This window comes from Protopterus annectens, chromosome 3.part1, assembly GCF_019279795.1.
Source record: "Protopterus annectens isolate FY-2018-M chromosome 3.part1, PAN1.0, whole genome shotgun sequence".
NCBI classification, from domain to species: Eukaryota; Metazoa; Chordata; order Ceratodontiformes; family Protopteridae; genus Protopterus; species Protopterus annectens.
In genome coordinates this window covers 376254284-376262687 of record NC_056732.1, presented here as the reverse complement: position 1 = coordinate 376262687, position 8404 = coordinate 376254284, and positions in this window count along the sequence as shown.

The window sequence follows — 8404 nt, the reverse complement described above, 5'->3', positions numbered from 1 at the left end:
CTACTACTAGAAATTTTTAAGCCTGAGAAAAATAGCCTCAGAATGTCTGTTAAAGAGCAACAAGCTATGTTATACACGCAATTTACCAAGGCAGCGGTTGACTCTTCGTTAGATGCCTTGTTGGATAATATTGCTATATTTGAAAGAAGAACTTTGGCACAGTAAAGGGGTAAATTGGATAGAGACACTAAAGATTTTCAGCTAGGCCATGTCTTTACTTGGCCTATAGTTAACAGTAATGAAAGAAATGAGGCTCGAGGTGTTGGTAATGATGTGACATCAAGGAATGCTATTGAGCATGGAAAAGGAACTGTTAGACCTGTTGAATCTAATGGCAATGTACCAACACCACTACCTTTATTAGATACAAGAGAGGTCACAATTAGTAGTAATAATGACTCTATGTCTGTTAATAACGTTAATCCTGTGACCCTTAATGACAATGCATCTGTATCTTTTGCTACCCCCAACTGCAATGATATTGTACGTCCATTGGATACACGTCCTAAAGGGATGCAAAGGTCTGATTCTGGACCCTCTACCAGTGGCAATGTGACAGATAATTTTTATCAGTTCCCTTTACCCATACCAGTAGAGAGAGGTATGAGGAGGGTGCGATCTATCAGCCGAGGGAGGCAGAAGCGGGAAATCTGCCCCGAGAGACAGCCCAATCGCACCCTCAAGAAAATGTGGAATCAGGTCGGGACTGTCTAATATGGAACATCTCCCAGAGAGTCCTGGACTCATTTGAATGTTCAGTCCTTAATAAAGGGCTTGGTTTTATACCCACAAGCTCCAGTGAACTCACTGATATTTTAGTTGATTTGAAGATATTTACTAGGATTGTCATGTTGAAATTAGAATATGGTGGTGGTGGGCTCTTTGGTGATGCTAAATTTAAGAGATCAAGTACCTATATACCTAGCTATCACCCTTTGGTGTTAGCTTTTGATAAATTGGTTGAAGATGATTTACATAAATATTTTAGTAGTACACATAATGGAACATTTCAGAAAACAAGGACTAATCTGAGTTTCAAAGAACGTGAAGCTTTGAAGAAACTGCAGTCAGATTTAGAAATAGTTATCAGACCAGCCAATAAGGATGGCCCTGTGGTAGTGATGGATGCTTACAGGTACCAGCTCTCTATGAGGGAAATGTTAAACAATGCTAGATTTTATAGCACTATTGATTATAGTGAGATCACTGTTAAAATCAATAGTATTAAAGCTATGCTAGATGATCTGGTAAGAAGTGGTCTGATTACAAAGGATTTATTTAAGTACTTGCATGTGAGTGACCCCTTAATACCTACAATACAAGGCCTTCCCAAAATTCATAAGAATGGTTTAAACCCCCCTAAGAGACCTATTGTGTCTGGTAGGGGGTGGTGTACAGAACCATTCTCCATCTATGTAGAGAAGTATCTACGTCCTCTTGTTAATGAGAATTCTATGATTTTGAGAGATACTAAGCAGTTTCTGAAGGATTTATATGCTTTCACTGGTGACCTTTGTTTAGATAGTAATTTAATTCTCGTAACCCTAGATGTACAATCCCTTTTTACAGTTATACCTAATGTAGAAGGGAATGATTATGTGAGACGTTATATGCTCAAACATAGTGCATATGATGAAAAATTGGTGGACATTATAAGCGTATTTTTGGAGACCATCCTTGAAAATAATATATTTCTTTTTGAAGTAGTTCCTTTTTTACAGTGTGATGGCATGGCTATGGGCACACCTTGTGCCAATAGCTATGCCAACATGTTTTTAGCATTGCAGGAAGAGGAAATACTGTTTCCCATGGAATTTATTTCATAGATATGTACCTTTTTATAGGCATTTTGTGGATGACGTATTTTTCATTTGGACTGGTAGTAAAGATTTGTTGGGCAGATTTGTGGAATGGATGAATGGTGCTACAACTTATTTGAAGTTTGTTATGTCCTCTTCAACAGTGAAAATAAGGTTCCTGGACATTTTTGTGGAAAGGTTAAGTGATGGCTCCTTTAATACAGGAGTATATAGGAAGGAGTGTCATAGGAACACATTTTTACATAGACAAAGTATGCACCCTAATTATGTGTTTTGTAATGTGGTGAGAGGGCAGTGAATGCGTATCTCCAGATTGAACAACACTGATACAGGTTTTTCTTCAGAGTTGTTAAACCTGAAAGATAAATTTTCACAACGTGGATATGGTCAGCATGATTTGAATGTAGGGTTGCATGGCATAGATTCTCTAAGGAGAGATAGAGCTAAGCCCTATTTTTCTGATAACCATAATGTTGGGAGAAATGAAAATTCTTTACAGAGTTCAGAGATCAGGCTACCCATGTTTTACACCACAGACAATAGAAGAATTTATGACATTTTTAATAAACATTGGAGTGTTCTTTTGACTGATCCACAGATTGGTGATATCACTGGTGGGAAACCTAAGTTTAGGTACAAGAACAAATGTAATTTGAAAAGGATGGTATGTTATCCACAAGTTAAAGATAGATCTGGTTTCAAAGCAGGTATTAGCCCATGTGGTAGCTGTAATTTTTGTTCCTATATAGATAGCATTGGGAGGTTTGTGCATCCTGATACAGGGGTAGAATACACCTTCAACTGCTCAGCGGATTGTAATACCCAGCATGTGGTTTACCTTGCCATATGTGTAGCCTGTCGATCCTTTTACATAGGAAAGACAGATAGGTATTTTAAAAATAGGATTAGGGAGCACATCTACAATATTAGAACAGGTTTAGTCATCAATGCTTTAGCGAAGCATGTGATATTAGCAGGACATGAACATACTTTTGAATTTATGGTGGTTGAGGTTATCCTACCTAATATAAGGGGAGGTAATGTTAGAAGTATCACCGAAGAGAAGGAAGTTAAATGGATCATGCATTTAAGAGCTGATTTAGGTAAGGGACTGAATGACAGGGCCTCGATTAGACCCTTTCTTAAGAATAAAAGTATGCGTGTTAGGTAGTTTTTAATCTTAATTTTATACATATGATATAGGAGTTTTAGTTTATGCATGTGATGTTAGCAGTATATATATTTTTATTGATGTTAGTAGTTATTTACTGTTGTGTTTAGTTTGTATCTATTTTATTTTTACTTCTATACCATTTTGTACTTTTATACAAGTGTATTTATTACTTGTATGCAAGCTTCCTATTTATTAAGCTGTATGCATGGTAGTTGTTAGTTAGGTCCATTTAATATTTTTGGTGTATGGTTATTAACATAGTTGTTTGATGTTAGTGATACTTTGTTGATGACAGTAATTGTTTATTGCTGTATATGTTTTGTATTTGCAATATTTTTATGCTTGCACAACTGTATATTTATTATATTTTTTTTGTGTGTAAATGCATTTTCTATTGTTTATGTGCAAGTACTATGCATATTAAGTTGTATTCATGGTAACTGTTAGCTCGGTCTCTTTAAACTGTAATTATGATGTAATGATTAATTGAGATAAAGTATATAAGGGCTTACTAATTAATTGCACACATTTAATGGTCTGAGGAAGCTGTATTGTGAAAGTGCTTACCGATTGTGTGCACATATTAAACTTGATTTTATTGGGAATCACTTCATCCTGTTTAACTTGAACTGAGCTATTTTGATTTGAAAAGAACCGCATAGTTGTTACTGCTGCTATCTACTTTGTTGCTGCTTTACTTGTTTTTTATAGCAGCGTGACATTCACTTTGTGGAGTGTTGGTCTGAGTATCTATATTTTTATACTTTGTTTAAAATATAGCATGTCTTTCTTAGGTGCTATTGCATGTGAAGTATACTCTCAGTAGCACACTACCGGACATACCTCTCAACCTGGAAACTTCAAAAATCTGGACAAGGCCCATGAGAAATAGGTACAAATCCGTATGCTGATTAACATAAAATTTGCATACATAATTATGCCACTCTGCCCACACCAATGGAATTATGGGTTACCAACTTTCAAATACAAACTGAAGAACAGACAACCAAAATATGGACCCCCAGACCCTGTAGTAAATGGGTGGGAATGGTGTGGTTAAAATACATGTACGAGTAGTGGGGGTAGGTGAGAATTGAGGGCAGGGTAGGGGAGCGGAGTGAGCCTGAAATGAGTGGGGCAAGACCTGAATCAGAGCTGTGGGAACAAACAGAAAGCAATCAATAGTCCAGTTAGAGAGAGAGAGAGCACAGGTAAGTATTGGCAGTGGGTTGTTTCCAGGTTACTGGCACTTGAGAGCTGTGCAAGATCAATCTATATATAAAACTATAAGAAGTAATTGCTGTAAGTGAATATCAGGGCAGAGGAAGTAGAATTAAGGGGTAGTGGTGTTCTGGTGATGTGCGGGTGCTTAATACATCAGGAGTTATTTTACAGTGTATAGCAGGCAGTTATTTAAAACAGTCCAAAATGTATAAGTGTTTTAAATGGAAGGGTGATGGAAATTGATGCAGATTAGCTGTGGGTGGTCTTCCAGATAAATCCAGTAGTTAACATTTGCCTTTTATTTTGATGGCAAAACAGCAGGACATATAGGTAAGAAAAATGTGGTAGAATGAAAATAAGTTAGATTTGTTAAGTGGTGAAAGATTTGACAGAATGACGGGTGAATGATACCAATACTTAGTGCAAAATGCAGCTTAACATTGTAAAAAAAACATTTACATCTTTTCCAGCTTTTGTTTCAAAAGCTCTAACACTGACATTATGACAGAAAATAAACCTTACAGATAATACAAGGTACAAATGTAACAGGAATGACAGAACAAAATTCTGTAGCAACGTATTGCTTTAATATAGGATTAATTTTCTTATAGTAGTCACAGATCAGCCAGATTTAACATATGCTACACATACTGCTACAGTTAGGTAGTCACATAATGCCCAGCCTTAACATCAACTTTAAATATTGTTTCTTCTAAGCAGTCACATAACCTCATAGTTTAAGAGTACCGAGTTCATCTGTTTAACCACATTTGTTAGTGTATCAATCCTATATTACCCAAGCATTAACATTAAATTGAAAAAAAACTGCTGCTACTAGGCACTCACAGTGAACTGTAAGAATTAAGCATTAATGACAAGTCCTCACTTGCATTCACACATGCTAACCACAGCCATACTTTAATTTCAGATAAACTGAATTATTGCTGCTTCAAAGCAGTCACATTGAGCTATATAAGGAAAGTATTTGCTATTCCAGAGTTACAGCCCCATTCTTTAATTACCATAAATTGTGTCCCTGCATGTAATCACACTGTCTAAATACAGCTGTACTTAGCAATTAAAAAATAGTTTATTATAAAACTCAAGTTAACTTCTGTTGGCTAGCTTATCCCAAGTATATATAACTTACAATTAGGACAGAACCCCTAACACCATATTGCAAGATAATTATTTAGAAACCTTAGGTGCACTGTATAAAAGTAGACCATTAAGAGCAAATAACAGTTAATATCTTAAGCATATATGTTCACAATTATCAGCAGCAAAACAGTACAAACCTTAAGTAAAGATAGGACAAGAAACAGCTTATGTATGTACCACTTGCTGCTACAGCGTGCTTATCATGATTAGTCCCTAGGCTTGGCCACTCGTCACCAGAAGATGCAAGAGGTAAGGGTAGACAGCAGTGGAAGGAGAGTAAAAATGGCGCCAAATGCCAACCAGTGGACTTTGTATGGCACAGAGGTTGTTGGGAGGTTGCAAGAGGAATAGAGGAGCATAGGTTTATGAGTGCAAAGAGAATACAAGATAGAATGTAAAAAAGTTCACAGTTATAAAAAAGGATGGGAATAGTTATAGTCTCATCAATCTATTTTGTTTATTCCTTTTATTTAATTTACCTGCTGCTGGAGTTGGAGGAGGAGACGGAGGAATTGGAAGAAAAGCATTTTTTCATGAATGCCGGACAGCTCTGGTCTGGTCCAAGACAGGTAAGTCCAATGAGAATGTCTTCTGCTAGCCTGCTAGTGCTGAGCTGAGCTCTGCTACTAAGGACACACACGGAAGGGTTGCGATCACTTGCATTGCCTGCTTCCTTCCTATCCTGGCTGCCTCTAACTTTTACACTAAATAAATAAGCGTAGCTGCCTCTGCCTGCTTCAACTGCTTGTATTATTTAAAAAAAAATGAAAAACACTTGCATTGCTTGCTTTCTTCCCATCTAGGCTGCCTCTAACTTTTACATTAAATAAATAAGCGTAGCTGCCTCTGCCTACTTCAACTGCTTGTATTATTTAAAAAAAAAATGAAAAACGCTGCCTGCCTTACTTTGTTGCTGGCCCGAGAGGTTCATTCATTCCTCTCTCTGCTCTCTCTATTTTTCTGATTTGGAAATGGACTGGTCTAGATTGCAGAGCTGCTGCAGCGTTACACGTGCAAGTCATAAAACCATAACAAAACAAACAGCCTCAGCCAAATTCAGACAGGCTGGTCATGAATCTGACATCATCGTGCATGCCTCTGCGTGTGATGACGTTGGCAAAAAAAAAAAAGGGCTAAAAGAATTTGAAAAAAACACCGGGAAATAATCAGGAATTAAGGGGGCCAATCTGAAACTCATGGCACCCCAGTATTTGGACCTCAAAACCAGGTAATGCCATGGAATTCAGTACAGTTGAGAGGTCTGCTACTGGACCATTTTTAGAAATCAGAATGTAACTTAACATGCCTCTTTAGTGTCATTTGTTATATTTTAATTGTACATTACTCAACCATGCCAAGATATCAGAATGTGTGCCACCTAACATAAATGTCATCATAAAAATGATTAAGTTTTCATAAGATGAATAGTTTAACCTTTTAAACTCTAAATGAAAATAAGCAGCTTTAATTTCAAATATAGCTAAAAGAATCAAACTCTGACATTTTGAAAAGGGAACTAGCAACCATTTGAAGTAGGGGAAGAAATAAATAAATGATTTGCCTTGTAAAAAGTAATATGCAGCACCTATTAATAAGTATTCAAGCACTTATTTAAATTAATAAGAATTCATAACCATGAAATACATTGATTTTCATTTGTCATTCAGTTTTTTACTATATTTGTCTTTTATTAACCAACCATGTCTTGTTGTACTTCTCTTCAAAGAAGTTGATAGATTCCAGTCAATTTATTTTGTTTTTTCTATGATTTTATTTTTCTGAATAAAGTCCATTGCATTTTCCAAGTTGTTAAAAATCTTCTTTCCTTCTGGAAGGTGAATCCTTATTTTTGCTGGAAACAAGATTTGTGCTTTAATATTGTTTTTCTTTAAGCTTTTAACAAGTGGCACACATGCTTTTCTCTTGGACATCACTAAAGTAGAATACTCATTGTCAGATCTTATAGTATTTCCTTTAATTTTAACTGGATGATTACTCCATGGAGCTTTTAAGTCTTGACTTGAGAAAAATCTTATGATCACTGACTTTAGTGGAGGTGTTTTTTTAAAGATGTTAGAAAGTGATCTATGTGTCCTTTCAATGCCAAAGGATGAAGCTTCAGTCATGTTCAAAGTTTTAGGCAGCCGGGTATTAAGGAATTAAATCATACTGTCTCCCCCTTCCTTTTCTGGAATCCTGTAAATCCTTTTTGTTATTCCTCCTAGATCTGTTCTCTAAGTATTCTAGTTTATCCTGGAATAAGTTGTTTTGTTTCAGAAAAAATTCAGTGTTATTCTCATTTTCAGGTAATCTTCCAACAAAATCAGACACTGCCTCTTCTATACTCAAGATTTGTGATGATTGCTGTTTAAGAGATTCAATCAGCACTTCAACTTGTTTTTTACATTCCTCTTTGAAATTGTCCATTTTGCTTTCTAATTTATCTGTCTTTACAGATAACTCATTGATGTTACTTAGTATAGCTTATGTGTCTTTTTTTCATAGTATTTTCCTGTACACTGGGCTTAAAGTGTCTCATTCTGAGACAATTAGTAATTTTTAGTTTTCTTGACAGGAAAAAGTAATTAAAAGAGTTTTTTGCAGTAAATATTTCAGCATATGTTCAACTATAAATCCATGAAGTTTTGAAATGTTCTGTTTGAGTTTTTATTTTTAGTACAAATCCTGTCAGAGATGTTAAAATGAAACAGTTAAAAGACAGTACTGTTAACTGTTCACCTTCTTGGCCACACTCCCCTCCAATGTGAAATTTTGATATGGCGGCCAGTTGGACCTTAATGGTGGAACAGCTTGAACCTGAATGGAAAAGACAAGCTAGAAAATCTAAAATTGCATCTAATGGGGCTGTAAAGGGATCAAGCCCCTTGGAATTAGTCCAGGTAGAAAATCTTCTCAACTTACTACTGTACATCTTTCTGGTAGAGGGCTTCTGAAATGATGAAAGGATGAGTTACAACTCTTTTTGAAAGCTTGAGATCCCTGGCCATTACTGGAATTGGAAGAA